This window comes from Cnephaeus nilssonii (genome assembly GCF_951640355.1).
Source record: "Cnephaeus nilssonii genome assembly, chromosome: 24".
NCBI lineage: Eukaryota > Metazoa > Chordata > Mammalia > Chiroptera > Vespertilionidae > Cnephaeus > Cnephaeus nilssonii.
In genome coordinates, this window is record NC_137095.1 from 2,157,523 (window position 1) to 2,176,464 (window position 18,942).

At 43.4% G+C, this 18,942-nt stretch overlaps 1 pseudogene across 1 annotated transcript; it reads left to right on the top strand.

The window, feature by feature from the left end:
- Positions 1 to 9,596: 9,596 nt before the first annotated feature.
- On the top strand, positions 9,597 to 10,692 carry LOC307095054 (protein SET-like; annotated as a pseudogene). The gene is made up of 2 exons: positions 9,597 to 10,346; positions 10,673 to 10,692. The product of its transcript is annotated as a protein SET-like (transcript).
- The last annotated feature ends 8,250 nt before the right edge of the window (positions 10,693 to 18,942 follow it).

Below are 18,942 nucleotides of genomic sequence, written 5' to 3' on the forward strand. Positions count from 1 at the left end.
CCCTCAACCCAATGCGGGCGTGACCAGCCTGTAAACGGCCCTCACCCCTTAGCCAAGGCCGGCCATGCCCCCGCATCAGAGACCCTTATCCCGATGGGGGCATGGCTGGCCTGCATACTGCCCCAGTTCCTCACCCAGGCTGGCAACACCCCAAGTGGGGACCCACACCCCAATGGGGACATGGTCGGCTTACAAACTACCCCAGGACCCTCTCCCAAGCCACGCCCGCTCCCCAAGTGCACCCCTACCCTGAATCAGGGCCTTCTTCAGGGCAGACCAGCCGGCCCTCACCCATGCACCAAGCCCCTATCTATACTAATAAAAAGGTAGTATGCTAATTAGACCAGGAGACATTCCGGACATCCTTCCAGACAACGCCATGGTAGCAGGGCTAAGGCAGAGGCGGTAGTAGTGATCAGGCCAGGAGGGGAGGGCATTTGCAGGTGATCAGGCCAGCAGAGGGGGCCAGTCACCGGTAGCGGGGGGGGCAGTTGGGGGCAAGCAGGCTGGCAGGGGGACAGTTGGGGGCAATCAGGTCAGCAGGGGGACAGTTGGGGGTGAACAGGCTGGAAGGGAGGTCCAGTTGAGGGTGAGAAGGCTAACGGGGCGGGATAGTTGGGAGCGAGCAGGTCAGCAAGCAGAGTGGTTAGGGGCAATCAGGCAGGAAGGCAGATGAGCGGTTAGGAGCCAGGGGCCCTGGATTCTGAGAGGGATATCCTACTGCCGGTTTAGGCCTGATCTCACAGGAGATCCCAGATTGGAGAGGGTGCAGGCCAGGCTGAGGGACAACCCCCATGCACGAAATTCATGCACTGGGCCACTAGTATATATACAATGAGTGGCCTTGTAATTGTGATCTGTGAATGCATAATAATCTGGCAACTCAGTATATATCCTATATAATAAAAGGTTAATATGCAAATTGTCGCCTCGACCAGGAGTTCAACCAGCAGGCAGTCTGGCCAACTGCCCATATCCCCTCCCCCTGGTCAGGCTGGCCGAACCCCACCCATGAACGAATTCATGTATATATATAAGGGGTCTTATATATATACACACTGAATGGCCAGATTATTATGCATTCAGAGATAATAATAATCTGTCCACTGTGTGCATGTGTGTGTGTGTGTGTGTGTACAGAGAGAGAGAGAGAGAGAGAGAGAGAGAGAGATCTATTTTTTGTTCCATTAATTTTATACATTCTAGTAATTGGTATATATATAGTAGGACTACGTCGGAGATCTGTTCCTATGGCGCGAATTAATGCAATTTTCACTGTAAGTAAAAACCCACCTACATAAGCACCTACGTCACTCACATGGCACACATACACAGCAGAAATGAAGTGAAACAGTAAAAAAAATTTAAAAGAAAAATAACAATTCCTGACCTTTACTTGTGGAAAATAAATAATAAAAAGCATAAAGCACATACGTACATATAAAGGTAAATACTGGATTATCCTTACCTTTACTACGGTTGTTGGCTTGCACACTGGATGTTGCAAAGTGGGGAAAGACAGGCTTACACTAGGCTGCTGCGGGGAGGAGGTTTGAGAGGCAGAACCTGCAGAAGATGCATGTGATACTGGGTCAGGTGAGTCCGGAGAGGCAGACCCTGCAGAAGGTACTGGAGATACTGGGTCAGGTGAGTCCGGAGAGGCAGTACCTCCAGAAGGTGCTTGAGATCCTGGATCAGGTGAGTCTGGAGAAGCATATGAGGTAGAGGGTACGGAATCTGTTGCAGGCCTCTCCACCTTCTTATTATAATGTTCGAGGCTAGTCTGGAAGGATACCTTCTTCTGGTCCTCCCAAATCTCCTTGTAACACCGCAGGCTATCCATGACCCCTCTGGCAGCCTTAGTGTACCTGTCACTGTTGGGGTCCTGAGCCTCAAAACTTGCCAAGGCATCCTCTATCATGGCAAAGGCCCCTGCTAATTCCTTGCTTGTAAATCTCCTGGACACTGGGGTTGGTGTGTCTTCCTCTTCAATGAACTGCTGTTTCAGTTGAGTGAGGTCCTCAGCAGATAGCTCCTCTCCATGAGATGCCAGCAGCTCTGTGACATCCTCAGCCTCCACCTCCAAATCAAGCTGCTTACTCAACTCAACCACATTCTTGATGAAAACCTCCATGGAATCCTCAAAGCCATGGAAATCGTTCGCAAACTGGGGACACAATTTTTTCCAAACACTATTCAAGTTCGTCTGCTTAACTTCATCCCAAGAATCAGAAATGTTTTTTACAGCAGCTAGAACATTGTAAGATTTCCAAAAGTCATTGAAAGTCAACTCTTTATCCTTCTCAGTTGCCCTAAAAGCCATAGCAAATGTCCTTTGGAGGTAGTAGGCCTTAAAAGAGGCAATGACACCTTGGCCCATAGGCTGTAAAAGGGAGGTGGTGCTAGGTGGAAAGTAAACCACCTTGACATTTGGATGAAAGTCATTCAAATCGGCAGGGTGACAAGGGGCATTGTCCAGCACTAGCAACACCTTAAAGGGCAGCCCCCTTGAAGCACAGTAGTCCTTGACTTCTGGCACAAAATGGTTGGTGAACCAGTCCTCAAATACACTGAGTGTCACCCATGCCTTCTTGTTAGATTTCCAGATGACAGGTAGTAGACCCTTCCATATGCCCTTGATTGCCCTTGGATTCTCGGCCAGACACACCAAGGGCTTCAGCTTGAAGTCACCAGCAGCATTAGCCCCAAGTAGCAAAGTCAATCTCTCCTTGCTGGCTTTATGGCCTGATGCTGTCTTCTCCTCCTTGCCAATGTACTTACGTGTAGGCAAATGCTTCCAGAACAAACCTGTCTCATGAACATTAAACACTTGTTTATCACAGTAACCCCCTTCCCTAATTATCTCAGCCAAGGCAGTAGGAAAATCACCTGCTGCTTTAGCATCATCCCTAGCAGCTTCCCCTGGCAGTTTAAGATTATGCAAATTAGCACGATCCTTAAAACCCATAAACCAACCTTTGCTAGCCACAAACTCTTCCCTTTCACTCCCTTCCCTCTTTTCTTTTTTCAAGGCCTCAAACAATCTTTTAGCCTTCTCCTGAATCAACATCTGGCTAACTGGGATATTCCGTTGATGCTGCTCATCCAGCCAAAGCATTAATAATCTTTCCATCTCAATGATGAGACCACTATGCTGCTCTGTAACCACAGTTGATTTCATAGGAGCAGATCCTTTCACATGTTCAAGTACATGCTTTTGATCGTCGATGATTGTCGAGACAGTTGTAGGACTTAGGCCAAGCAACCGCCCGATGTTCGTAGGTGTTTCGCCCTTTTCTGAGCGTCTCATTATGTCTCCTTTCACTTCCATTGTGAGGGCTTTCCTTCTTTTTGTAGCACTGCCATCAGAACAATCTGCCTTATGCTTAGGAGCCATAAGGAAGGGCAAAAAGTGTTCAAAATAACAATACAAACAAAAGAGAGCGAAAGAAGCACAATCCAAAACGGCTTATCAACGGCGACTGAATGACAGCATCTTCCTTGTATAGTGCCGCGTGATGACTTATTCATCCACTCCACTGGCCAACTAGTTCCCCGGTGAACATCGTGCAAACGCCTTACATCGAAATGCAGAACTTTTTTTTATATAAATAAATTGCAAATGGCACGTAACCACAAAACAATGTATGTCGAGTCCAAAGTAACCCGAGGACCGTCTGGAGAGACAGAGAGAGAGAGAGAGAGAGAGAGAGAGATATCTATTTTTTGTTCCATTAATTTTATATTTTTTCTTTGATTAACTCTTGTAATTGATGTGATCAGGGTTGGAACTTGCAACTTTCCATTATTGAAATTATTGGCTGACCCACTTAGCTGTTTCACCTCGGTCAGACATACGTGACATTTTAAGTAACAACCCAATAATGTACCTGAGAATAGTTAGATACAAAAACCATCAGGATGAGTTAGATAGTGGTGGAAGGCTAGAATACCATTCATGGGATTTCAAAAGTGTCTTTTTTCCAAGGGAATAATTAAAGTAAGCTATATCAATGTAAGACTGAATGATTGCATCAAATATTTTATAGGCCGAGAATGAAGCTTGATGAGGTCAGTAGGAACTTGGTATCAGCAATGCAGGCATGCAGGGAAACAACAAAAGTGTATTTTTTTTAATGTCCATTTAAATAAATTCTACTTAAATCAATTTTAGAAAAGGTTTAATCTTGATGCTTCCAAATAATTTTATTGTTTTATTGTGAAAAGTTTTGAACATATTTGGTGCTACTGAATCAGCATATTGAAAATAAAATATAATGATGTGCTACTGAAATATATTATTATGTCCATGTTCAAAATCATCATTTTGGCTGTTTGAACCTCACAAGGATGTGAGTATTTACACCACGGATATTAATAAAGATTAAAAACTTCCCATAATCAGTACAGGCGTATAGCCTTTCTCCAATGTGAACTCTCTTCTGGATAAGGAGGTGATTATTGCAGGTAAAAGATTTCCCACATTCACAACACTCATAAGGTTTTGCACCACTGTGAACTCTCTGGTATTGAGTGAAGTTACTGTGTTGCCTAAAGGAATTCCTACAGTCACTACACTCTTAGGGCTTTTCTCCAGTGTGAACTCTGTGGTGTTGGATGAGGGTAAACCTGTGTGTAAATGACTTCCCACAGTCATTATGCTCATGGCTTGTCTCCAGTGTGAACTCTCCTGTGGATAAGGAGGTGATTATTGTGGGTAAAAGCTTTCCCACATTCACTACACTCATAAGGTTTTCACCAGTGTGAACTCTCTGGTGTGGAGTGATGGTAATGCTGTGATGCAAGGACATCCTGCAATCACGACACTCATACAGCTTTTTTCCAGTGTGGACTTTGTTGTGGAATGAGTTTGGAGCTCAGGATGATGGACATCCCATGATCACTACACTCCTAAGGCTTTTCTACAGTGTAAACTCTTCTACGATGAATGAGGTTAAAGATTTCTCTGAAAGATTTCCCACATTTGTTACACTTATAATTCACTTCATAAAGGTCAGTCTACTGAAGATCACAAAACAAGGAAGACCTCAAACAAAATGACACACACATGGCAAGCACCACATGGAAGAGAAGCAGGATTGTCAGCTCATTCTTCTGCTAACAGTGTTCAGCACGGTTTGTCTGCTGGTGACATGGAACGCTGTGCTGAAATATGATTATGTCTCATTGCAAGTAATCCTCTCTCTCTCTCTCTCTCTCTCTCTCTCTCTCTCTCTGTCTCTCTGTCTGTCTCTATCTCTCTGTTTATATATCTATCTCTATCTCTATATCGATATTCATATATACATACACAAGGGTATTATGCAAAGTGTGCCCTTGGGAGTTCAACCAGGAGAACAATCGCTCGCAATGACGTGCACTGACCACCAGGAGACGGTGCGGAACATGATAGGTGACCAATGGCAGCAGCAGGGCGCTGAGGGAGCCAGGGAAGGAGGAGCCTTGCTGGTGGGGGGAACCATGCCGTGGCAGTACGCGTGCAGTGAGGGATGGAAGAGGTGGGGAGGCAGGGAATCTGATTGACCCTGATCACTAGACAGGCCTAGGGATGCAATGAACAAATTTCATGCTCCAGGCCTCTAGTATTCAATAAATTAGTAGCTGGTGTTAAAGAACTATTTAAGCTCCTATGTACATCTCATAACACATGTACAGTTAGAGAATGCTGAAGACAAAGCAATGCAGAGGAAGAGGTGATGCAAAAAGTCCACACAGGTGAAGGTATCAAAGGCCAGGAGGTCACAGGTGAAATGACAAGTCAGCACAGTGTCAAGTATGGCAGAGAAAAGGTAGAAATGTGCTATTGCCCATGGTACTTGCACCTAAACACTGTTGGAAATGAGCAGGTGCTTGGTATCATCTAAACACCACCCTTATACCATATCTAGCCCACATTTGCAACTCAACAGGATCAGGCCTCTTCAGAGACCATCCTGCATGTTCACCCTGTGAAAAAAATCAGGGTTCATCCTGCATATTCTTCTCTACAAATACGTATAACAGAACTATTCCAACTATTAATGAAATATGACAGAGATAGGCAGCCAGCACTGGCCTAGAGCCATTCAGCTTACAATCATATTTAAGGCAGATAATATTACAAACAACGGAAGTGTGATCTTTTAAGAACAGCTCAAGGTTCATGTAAGTAAAGACCATAACCTGGCACAGGCAGTCACCAAAGACCTTTGCCTAGAGGAAGGAGGTAGAAATGGAAGCCATGGATCTGGACATAGTCACCATTCCAGGGAGAGGAATAGCAGGTGGGACCCATTAAGCTGCCCTCCAAGCTGGGACTTGTTTGCAACTTTGCCAGCATGTCAGTCGGAGGCTCACACGTATAACTACTTCCTACAGTAGAGTGGGTGTCAAGAACATAGGGTAGGAAGAGATGTCAGCCATACAGGGAGGGTGAGTGATTTGATACTGATCTTATCAGGCAATACCTGTGTAGTCCCTCAGATTGTTCCTCAAAGACACCAAATACATTGCGTCAAACTTCACCTTTACAAGCACAATCGCAGAATGCTGAGGCCATAGCTTTGTATTACCTGCTGCACATAGTTCTTTGAACAACACTTCTCTCACACTGCTTCTTTCCCAGAGGCACACTTCAAAGGTAACACAAATTTGCATTGGCGAGGACAGGTTGTTTCTGAATTACCTTATTTTCCAAATTTATTGATTACCAACTCCATAATCCATTTCTCTCTTACCCTTCTCCCTTACCCATGCCCATGGAGAATTTCAAGCCTGGGGAACACTGAAGTATACTATCTCATTATTAACCATCAGTGTGTCACCCCCAACTACAAAAGGCAGGTGGGTACATGAATGTCATCCAAGCCCTGAACATGGCAGGTAGCACCAAAACATCACTCTTTCCAGGCATTATCCAAAAATCACCCTTATTTTATCGTCAAGACTCCACCAGTAATGGACTCTCCCTACTTTCACTTTTATGTCAATATCAAGGTGCTCTGGCCAAGAAGTCACACTCCCTCTCCAAGTGCTCATCACTCTTTCTACCACACCTCTCTCACACCTGCACTGCTACAGTCCTGCCACCTATAATCATCTCCTCACCCTCTTACTTATTATTCAGCATGTGTGGTCAAGAGAATGCTTGCCAAATTCAAACAGGATCAAGTACTGCCCAGACTCTGATAGTCTACACTCATAGAGGCAGCCTTGAGTCCTGCTATGTAGGCCTCTCTCCAGGACTGTTTTTCCCTTAAATCTAACCTATGAAGAACCACAGTCAGATGTCAGGTATGAAGACCTCCCCTCCCCTGGTGCTGCAGGGTTCAATGGGGTCTGGCTGAAAGAACGCGGTAAGCAAAGAGGAGTCTGGGAGGCGCGGAGGCCCCAAACCCGGCCTGATGGTGCTAAAACAAGCCTCAAACACACCCTGCACAGCAAGGACGCTGCCTCCTAGGCCTCCTCCTACTCACCACTAGTGGGCTGAAGCCTGTGAGTCCTGGAAGAAACTGAGGAGATCAAAATGCCCGCCAGGAGGAGGAAGGCAGATGTCCCGCCCTAACCGGATGCACTGACACAAAGTGTCCTTTGGCTCCGCCTATGTACTCGCATTCCTTTCTGGGTAATGTAGTTTTCTCAAACGCCAAAGGGAGGGCTAGCATCCCAGCCAATGACATTGGTGAATAAAGGTGATGTGGTTCAGCAAGTGGCCCTGGGGAAGGACAAGATGGGGCCAGAGGCCTGGTTAACTGGGACAAACTGGCAGATCTCCTAGGAGAGGGGTGTGGGGAGAACGGAGGAGTTCCCCCAAAGAATATATGCACAGGCTAAAATGGGAGACATCTGTAATACTATCAACGATCAAAAAGACATATTACATTTTTTAAAAATATATAATATAGCCCAGCTGGTGTGGCACAATGGTTGAGCACTGATCTATGATCCATGAGGTCCTGGTTGTATTTATGGTTAGGGAACATATAAATTGAGAAAATTCCTCCAGGGTGGGGCCCAGCATTTGAGAGACATTTTCCTCTGGACCCGCGCGTAATAAATGTAACTCCATCTCTCTAAGTGTTGCTTGGTTCTTCTCTAGTATATGCGGGCAGCGTGAATAACAGGCTAGGTGTAGTCTAGTTCTTGGAGAATGGCTCCTGGTCTGACCATGTGGATATTCATTACTCACCCTTCTTGCTTAGGCTTTCTATGTGTCGAAACCAGCCTGTGTCACACATGTTAGGATTCTGTTGTCTTTACAATATGTGTATGGGAGGAATTATAAAGTGTTGCTTCCTACATCGTTTACTTCTTGATTAATGAACACTAACAGTTCTGGAGCTGCTTAGTCAATTGGTTGTATTCATTTTGTGCAAAGTAATGTGAAATGCAGCAAAAAATAAGTATGTACATATATGCATAGTCCATGGACATAGACAATAATGTACTGAGTGCCTAGAAATAGTGGGGGCAGGGTAGAGGGAAGCAAAGGGGGATGAAGATGGGGGAAATTGGGTCTATTTGTAATAGAGCCTACAAAAAAGAGTTTGCCCACATGGCATGGCTCAGTGGTTAGGCATGGACCCATGAAACAAGGTATCTCTAGTTGGATTCCAAGTCAGGGCACTTGCCTAGGTTGGGGAGCTCCATCCCTGTAGGGGGCATGCAGGAGAGAGCTGATCAATAATTCTCTCTCATCATTGATGTGTCTCTGTCTCCCTCTCTCTCTAAAAAAACAATGAAAAAAAAAGAAGAGACTTAAAATTGATTTGATTCAACAACACCAATTTGAGTGAAGACCATCACTTTTCTGCCAGGTCCTCTAAGCAAAATCATGCCTTGGTCTGTTTTGTAGAAGATGTCCCAGGCACACCTGTGTTCAGGAACAGGAAGCATCTGAAGCAGGTCGGCCTCACCTTGGTCTGTACTGTTAGAGTTCATTACTTCATGTTCAAAAAGATTTCACTGCACAAGTTCAGAAGATTTTGAGGGTACATTAACGGAAACAGAGGATAATGAAAAAACATAGGCCTTTGAATGTATATTTTAAATGAATTACACTTACATCAAAGTTTAAAAAAATGATTAAAACTTGTCACTTCCCATTATTTTACTATTTTATCATAAATTTTCTTGAGTATATTTGTACCTTATGCATCAGCATGTTTGTAATAAAATATAATGACGTGCTACTGAGATATCCTAGCAGGCCCATGTTCAGTGCCAACATTTTATCATTTTGAAACTAATCATGATGAGAGTATTTACCACCAGGAATAAATGGTGGAGAATGTTATCAACATAGATATAACTTAAAAGTGTATCATGCAAGTGGGCATTAAATTGTGCATAAGATAACATGTGAGAAAAACAATTTTCCTTCCAGTATTCAAAACATACTGTACAGTTCCAAATGGAAAAGAAACCAATTGAGTCCTTAAGGAATGGGTGAAGTGAATAGAGATGTCTTAGATGCTGAACTGCCCTCCTATTGGTTAAATCCTAAATTCATTTTAAAAATTGAAAAATGAGTGCTCAGCAACGCCTTTGAGCCTGGGGACTTCCCATTGATCAGATCCTTGGACTTGCCTCACAGCATGGCCCCCAAACGCCAGTCCTAGCTCTCACCTCAAACAAAGAAACCAAAACTGGCTCCAGTCCCCAAGCAGGAGAAGAATCCTACCCCTCTGGATATGCCGAATGGAGAAAAAGAACAGCAAGAAGCGATTGAACATATTGGTGAAGTACAAAATGAAATAGACAACTCAATGAACAAGACAGTGAGGAGATTTTGAAAGTAGAACAGAAATATAACAAACTCCGCCAACCATTTTTTCAGAAGAGGTCAGAATTGACCGCCAAAGTCCCAAATTTGGGGGTAATAACATTTGTCAACCATCCACAAGTGTCTGCACCTCTTGGGGAAGAGAATGAAGAGGCGCTGCATTATTTGACAAGAGTTGAAGTGAGACTATTTGAAGATATTAAATCAGGTTAGAGAATAGATTTTTATTGGGATGAAAATCCTTACTTTGAAAATAAAGTTATCTCCAAAGAGTTTCATCTGAATGAGAGTGGTGATCCATCTTCAAAGTCCGCTGACATCAAATGGAAATCTGGAAAGCATTTGACGAAACGTTCAAGTCAAACACAGAATAAAGCCAGAAGGAAGAGACAGCATGAGGAACCAGAGAGCTGCTGTACCTGGCTTACTGACCATTCTGATGCAGGTGCAGATGAGTTAGGGGAAGTCATCAAAGATGACATTTGGCCAAATCCTTTACAGTACTACTTGGTTCCTGACATGGATGATGAAGAAGGGGAAGGAGAAGAAGATGATGATGCATGCACGAATTCATACACTGGGCCTCTCTCTCTCTCTCTCTCTCTCTCTCTCTCTCTCTCTCTCTATATATATATATATATATATATATATATATATATATATACATACATACATTTAACTGATTTAAAACAAGCTTTTATATATATATTAAAGCTTGTTTTAAATCAGTTACATATATATCAAACTTTGAAAAATGTTTAAAACTTACATTTCCAATAATTCAGCTGTTTAATTATGAATGTTCTTGAGCACATTCATTGCTACTGTGTAAGTATGCTAAAAATCTATTTATATGAAAGGCTAAGCAACCGCCCAATGCCCTCACAGGTACCTATGACCTGCAATGATCAGCCTGATTCAGATGCTCAACACAGGAGCTGCCCAGTGAGTTATGGTTACTTGACAGCAGTGGTTCACAGGTAACGCACCCCAGAATTAGAGAGGAGGGAGCCTGATTCTGGGTTGTGTCACCCAAGAACTGCCCTCTCGAAATTCAGGACACCTTGGGGGATGGCAGAGAGCCTGTTTCAGCCCAATCTCCACAGGCCCGGCACTTGTTTTGAAAGGGAGAAGGAGAGAAACAGCAATTATCTACCTCATGCATGACCACTCCAGGGGATTCTGGAAGGCATGTGCCCTGCCCTGGAATCAAACCAGTGGCTGAGGGACCCCACCCATTACACAGATGCCCTTCAAGCCCCAGGTGCCGCCGGCCAAGGAGGGACTGTGAGAGGTTGGCACTAGGGAGTGTGGGGCCGATCTCACCAACTCCTGCCTCACCACACACTTTCAGATTAATTTCATTTCAATGTGCACGCATTCATATACACGGTCACTAGTAAAATATAATGATGTACTAATGAAATATCTTATGTCCATGTGCAATGCCATCATTTTGACAGTTTGAATGTGATGAAATTGTCAACTACTGCTAACCTAGACTTCACTTACTGTATTATTAAATCCTTAGACTTAAAGAACACTGGTGGAGGATGTTAACAATGCAGATTAAACTTTTAAGTGTAACTTAAAATGGAAAGGAGAGAAACCAAGATGGCAGCATAAGGTAAACACCTAACTGTTGCCTACCACAACAATTTTGAAACTACAACTGGAAAACAGAGCGCACACCGTCCATAACCACTGGAAAGCTGGCAGAGTGGAAAACCTACAACTACAGAAAAAAAGAGAAGGGGATGCTGATCCTCAGGAGCTGTGGAGGTGCAGAGATCCGTGAGCGCAGAAAGGGCGGGAGGCTGAATACACGGCAGGCTTGCTCGCAGCACACAGAGAGGGAGGGCAGCAGACGCTACGTGGCTAGCTTTCTCGTTTGGGAGAAAAACAAAACTTCCTGAGTGCATTGAAATCCAGCTGCAGTCGGGGAGAAACTGGTCTGTTTGGCAGCGGAAGAGGCTTGAAAGCTGCCTTCTCTCAGAGGCGCGCAGCCATTGATTAGGGCACAGAGTAACCGCCCCTCTTAGGGAGGAGCAGATGGGAAACCAAAGCTTGTCTGTGCCACACTGAGACTCCGCCCCATCCAAGCTGAGCACAGAAGCTCTCCCAGTGGAGATACTGCTGATCCTCACAGCCAACTGGCTTTGAGATCAATTCCCGCCAGTGATACCAACAATCCCAACCATTCTGAACTCCAGTTTCTGGGGACACGTGGGGAACCCAGATGCCTACGGGACTCTCGGCCATCGGTCAGAGAGTGACTTTTCTGTCGGTGTGGACGACACCAGATTTCAACCACTCTCATAAGGGACTCATTCAAGAGGCAGACTCAGTGAGCACCAAAGCCCTACTGTGTCTCCAGCACAGCAATTCTTCCGTTATAGACACAGCAGGCCCTCACAACCAATTGGACCGGAGGTCAATTCCTCCCAGTGTACCAACAGCAATCAGGGCTTTTAACTACACCAAGACTTTCCACTCAGCCCACAAAGGGGAGTACCAAGAGCGACCACCTAGGGTGATTGGGGAAGCTGAGCTACCGGCCCCTATAGGTCACCGACCACACAAAGCCACTCCATCAACACAGGGAGGCAGCCAAAATGTGGAGACATCTAAGTATGTCACAAGTAGGAGAGATAGATGAAAGCAAACTAATGGACAACACAGTGTTCAGAACCATATTTATAAGGTTGCTCAAGAATATTCTAAAAACCGCTGAGAAACTTGAAGAGACCTTCAAGGACCTTAATGAGAATACCAAAAAAATGGAAAAAGGACCAGTCAGAAATTATGCATACACTGTCTGAAATAAAGAATATACAGAGTAGACCACCACACCCGAAGAGTCAAACCAAAGATCTGGAATATGAGGAAGAAAGAAACACCCAACCAGAGAGGCGGAAAGAAAGAAGAATCCAAAAGTGTGAGGAAGGCATAAGGAGCCTCCAGGATGGCTTTAAGCGTACCAATATACGAATTTTTGGGGTGCCAGAAGAGAGAGAGCAAGATACTGAAAACCTATTTGAAGAAATAATGACAGAAAACTTCCCCCACCTTGTGAAAGAAATAGACTTACAAGTTCAGGAAGCGCACAGAACCCCAAACAAGAGGAATCCAAAGAGGAACACACCAAGACACATCATAATTAAAATGCCAAGGGCAAAAGACAAAGAGAGAATCTTACAAGCAGCAAGAGAAAAACAGTTAGTTACCTACAAGGGAGCACCCATACGACTGTCAGCTGATTTCTCAACAGAAACTATGCAGGCCAGATGGGAATGGCAAGAAATATTCAAAGTGATGAATAGCAAGAACCTATAACCAAGACTACTCTACCCAGCAAAGTTATTCAGAATTGAACGGCAGATAAAGAGCTTCACAGATAAGAAAAAGCTAAGGAGTTCATCACCACCAAACCAGTATTATATGAAATGCTGAAAGGTATTCTTTAAAATGAGGAAAAAAAAGAAAAAAGATAAAAATTATGAACAACAAATATCTATCAACAAGTGATTCTAAAAATCAAGTGAATTAAAAATCTGAGGAACAGAATAAACTGGTGAACATAATAGAATCAGAGGCATAGAATGGGAGTGGATTGATAATTCTCAGGGGGAAAGGGGTGTCTGTATGGGGGGTATGGGAAGAGACTGGACAAAAATCATACACCTATGGATAAGGACAACCGGGGGGAGGGAACCGGGTGATGGGGAGATATGGGGGGGAAAAAGGAGAAACAATTGTAATAATCTGAACAATAACGATTTATTTTAAAAAAATAAAATAAACTTTTAAGTGTATGGTACAAGTAGGCTATAAATAGTACATAGGGTAAAAATTGATTAAAAAATATACTGTTTTTAGAATTCAAAAGCAAGAATTCCATATGGCAAAGAAGTCACTAGAGTCACTGAGGAATGAGTGAAATTCAAACATATGTCTTAGAGGCTGCACTATCCTCCTATTGGTTAGGATAATAAATTAACTTTAAAGTAGACAAAAATCCTGAGCAGACATTTTAACAAAGGAGATAAAGACAATGTAAAGAAATGCATAAGAAATGGTCACCATCAAACAATTTAACAGAAATGGAATGAAAACAAAAGCAAGTTAACAATACTCGCTGATAGGGCTGGTATTTAAAAAAATTAACCTTCACATGTGCTGGCGGGGTTGCAGAAAAATGGAATTTTCATTACTGTGGGTGGGTCAGGAGGCAAAGTGATTGACCATTTTATTTATTTATTTATTTATTTATTTATTTATTTATTTAAATTCTTTTTTCACTTTTTTTTTTATTAATTTTTTACAGAGAGGAAGGGAGAGGGATAGAGAGCTAGAAACATCGATGAGAGAGAATCATCGACCAGCTGCCTCCTGCACACCCCCTACCAGTGATGTGCCCACAGTCAATGTACATGCCCTTGCCTGGAATCGAACCTGGGACCTTTCAGTCCGCAGACCGACGCTCTATCCATTGAGCCAAACTGGTTTCGGCTGATTGACCATTTTAGATCATAGTTCCCCAGATGTTAAAATATAACACATACACTGACACTGGAACAGTTTGGTAAGTAACACATACACCTGTAGAAAGAACTCCACACAATATTCCCAACTGTTTTATTTATAAAACCCCAAACATAGAAATTACTGAAACCACAGGCAGCTCAATAGTAAAGTGGTTACCAATAGAATACAATATTTCCTGGAAATAAATATTTACATAAACATTAGTGTCGAATTTCAAAATATCTGTTTAGCATGAAGGAAGCCAGTGTTTCTTAAAGAGAATACACCTTTTAGTACCAATAAAATTATGAAAAATATGAACGTCTCTATTGTACAGGAAGGTAAATCAATGGCTGCATGGAGGGCTTGGAGGAAGAAAGATTACAAAAGAACTGGAGATAAATACAGTGTGTGGCTAAGTAGGTTGAAAGTTGTTGCTACTGAAAATAATACAATAATTAATAAAGAAGAACACAAAATTTAAACTCTCCATGGCCACTGTGCCTCATTTTCCTGGGCATGATCACATTAACGGAAAACCACTGGTTTGATTCCAGGTCAGGGCACATGCCCAGGTTGTGGGCTGGATCCCCAGAGTTGGGCATGCAGGAGGCAGCTGATCAATGATTCTCTCTCATTGATCTCTCTCCCTTTCTCTCTCTCTTTCTATGAAACCATAAAAGTATATCCTAAAAAAAAAACTATTGCCATCAAATTCAATAGGAATGCTGACTACATACAAAAGACATCCTGGGACAGATTGCAGGGTTATCCTTCCTCTACCTTTGACTTCTTGCCTGTTGAGCAACTACATTATGTGAATACCCTGGAGGGGCCAGGGAATACACAACACCATTAGATTATTCTGCCAATGACGTCATCTACAGGGAACGGTTTTGGAGGTCCTGAGAATGTCTGTACATAAAGGCCACACAAGCCACAGGCCCCAGAACATCTGTGGCCTTATGTTCAGAAGAGGCACTTATCATCTAATTTACTGCAGGCTTCCCCACTCACTATTGAAACACTGTTTCTGTCCTCATTGTGGTTCCACCTCAGAGACTTACAACAAATGACACAAGCCTATGAAATGTCATACTTCCTGGCACATGTCTCCTTTGTAGTACATGGAGAGAAGGTTCCCTAAACATTGCTGAGGCTTATGTAGTACATACTGTGAACAGAGAACATGATTCATATTGGTAACAGAAGCAGATCAAAGGTCTCATCTTCAGACTGACCTTTGCCCTCACCAATATTCGAGGCACTAGGCTGAAAATTAAATGCACAAAGTCACGTGGTCTTTCTTTTCAGGCCCATGGATCGCAAAAAGTAATAAGCCAATATTGGACAAAAAGTGATTTCCGGACATTATGTTCTCCCTTTCAAAACACATACACTTTTGGATAAACACAGTGTCTATTCATCTCTTTATTCTGAAAGATCACATTTGTGTTTGCAAATCATCTCTGGCAGTGATTAAACCAAAATTAAAGGTACAAATGTAAAAATACCTTTAAAAAGATTCTAAACTAGACCACAGGAGAACAACGGGTTTGCAGGTTGGTGAATAAGAATCCCCCAAAAATTATCAAAGCATAATGTGAGTACCACTATGTCCCTGAGACAGGTGGCACTTCTTAGCTGAGAAGGGGTGCTCTGGATGAATCCTGGGTCAGGTCCATTTTCTCGTCACAGAGAAATGAATGAAGATACTGCCAAGAGCTTGGAGGAACCATAATTACTTCCAGCAGAAGTGATAACATAGAATACATTCCCCTGAGCACCCAGGGGTGGTGACCGATGCACACACCTCAGGTAGTCAGGTGTTAGAGGTGAAATCTCTTCAGCGACAAAGAGACAGTGACCTCATTTGGGTGGTAGGTCTGGGCATGTTAGCAAGTACAATGCAGCTCCTTCAAGTCTCACTTGTACCTCATATTTATGAGGAATCTAGCAGAGTGTATGTTCCCATAAAAGGGGTTTACATTCATGGAAAGGGTCTCATAGAGCCCCTTAAGTGTTCTTATAATAAGTGAGAAAAATAAACCATTCTCTGCACATTTATGGCTTTTTTCCAGTGTGAACTCTGTGGTGTTTAGTGAGGTGAGACCTTTGACTGAAATGCTTCCCACATTCACTACACTCATATGGCTTTTCTCCAGTGTGAACTCTGTGGTGATTAGTGAGGTGAGACCTTTGACTGAAATGCTTCCCACATTCACTACATTCATAAGACTTTTCTCCAGTGTGAACTCTGTGATGTCTAGTTAGGTCAGCCCTTTCACTGAAATGATTCCCACATTCACTACACACAAATGGCTTTTCTCCAGTGTGAACTCTGTGGTGTCTAGTGAGGTGAGACCTTTCACTGAAATTCTTCCCACATTCACTACATTCATATGGCTTTTCTCCAGTGTGAACTCTGTGGTGTTTAGTGAGGTGAGACCTTCGACTGAAATGCTTCCCACATTCACTACACTCATATGGCTTTTCTCCAGTGTGAACTCTGTGGTGTATATTGAGGGAAGCCCTTTCACTGAAATGCTTCCAACATTCATTACACTCATATGGCTTTTCTCCAGTGTGAACTCTATGGTGTCTAGTGAAGTCAGACCTTTGACTGAAGGGCTTCCCACAATAAGTACATGTATAACACTGTTTTCTAATGTGAACTCTGTTGTGTTTAATGAGAGCAGGGCTTTCACTGAAGACCTTCCCACAATCAGTACACTCACAGGGCTTTTCTACAGTGTGAACTCTCCCATGTTGTAGGTGGTTAAAGATTTGTCTGAACAAATTACCACATTTATTAGACTCATTAATCATATCTCTGGAACAGAGACCTTTCTGATAAGCAACTTTCTGTTTCTGGCTGGCAGCTGTTTCACATTCACCCCACTGGTGATGTCTTTTTCCACGGAGACGTTCCTGTGAACTCTCATTGTTACTGTGTGGCTCCTCAGTGTTCACAGTTGCCTGGTGCTGGAGAAGCCCTGAGATGACTGGGGAGTCTACCTCAACCTCAGTACGAGCTCCAGGCATCCCAGAGAAGTAGAACAAGCAAGTTGTCACAAGCGAAGCACTCTCCATATATTCTTTCCAGGGCTTCTCTCCACAGGCACCCTTCTGCTGCTGGAGAGGGTTTGCACTGAAACACAAATCTCTCACACATGCATCACTTAAGAACACACTCTTCTCAAAGTATGCCACTTGTAACTCAGTCAGGTGCAAAATACCTTTTAACACCGAGAAGCACGGCTTACAAAGATGGGTCCTGTGGGTGGCTGCAGCTGATTTTGAAGCCCTGACCTGAGAATCTCCTACAGATACACTGTGCTCAGTATAGGCCTCTCCATCATCCATTTTATGCCAAGGACCTGAAAACAGAGGAATGATGCGGAAATGAATGGTGACTGTGGTGACAGAAGGAAGTCCCAATATAAAACTGTGTTGCACCTAATACATTGGTCTCATGCAATTGGCTGAAAATAAAACACCTGACAGATGAACTAATAAGATGCAACTGTGAAGTTCTTGACCACTGAAGATCACAAAACAAGAGAGACTTCAACAGAAATAGAGCAAAAACATGGCAAGCACCACATGGAAGAGAAGCGTACTGTCCAGCTCATTCTGCTGCGAAAGCATTCAGTAGATCTTCTCTGCTGGTGACATGGCAAGCTGTGTGTTGGTTACATCTCATTCCAAGTAAAATTCAATAAACAAGTAGCTGGTGTTTGAGGGGTATTTAAGCATGTATGTGCTCCTTATAACATATGCATAGGTCCATGTTGTAGTATACTGCAGAAAGAGTTGTGCAGAGGAATAGGTGATATAAAAAGGACACAAAGGCGAAGGTAGACAATGCTAGGAAGCCACTGATGAAATGACAAGTCAGCAAAGTGTCAAGTGTGGAAAAGAAAAGTATAAATGAGGTGTGGCCATTGAAACCTGCACCAAACACTGTTGTACAGGAGCAGGATCCCGGTATAATCTGAACACCATCCTTACGTCATACCTCCCACCAGTTGCCACTCAGCTGGGCTAAGCATCCTCTAGGACCATCCTGTACGTTCACACTGGAGAAACCCACGGTTCTCTCTGCACCTCCTTTTCTAGAAATATGTACAAACTAAATATTCTGAGTATCAATGAAAAGACAACAGAGGTGAGCAGTCATCACTTGCCCATAGCATTGAGCGTGCAATAGTATTCAGGGAAGGTAATATTACAAATAATAATTGGAGGGTCTTACAAGAACAGCCCCTGGTTCATGTATGTAAAGAAGATAACTGACACAGGGTCTTTATCGACAGGAAAGGTGCAGAATTGGAAGCCGTGGATCTGGATAGAGTCACCCTCCCTGGAGTGGAAGAGCAGGAGGGACCCATTAAGCAGTCTGTAAGACTGCTGACACCCAGACACTTCCTGCAGTTTCTGAGGCAACTCAGTGTTAGGGAGGTTCATGGAGTCTATTGCTCAGGGCTCTTTGCACAGCTCAGCACTGGCAGCCACAGCCAATTTGACAAGACAGTGGGGGAAATTAGCTGAGCCCATGGTCTGGCTTTGAGAGAGAGAGAGTGCTAAGTCTGGAGAATAAATAACGAGTGGGCATCACCTCAGGACAC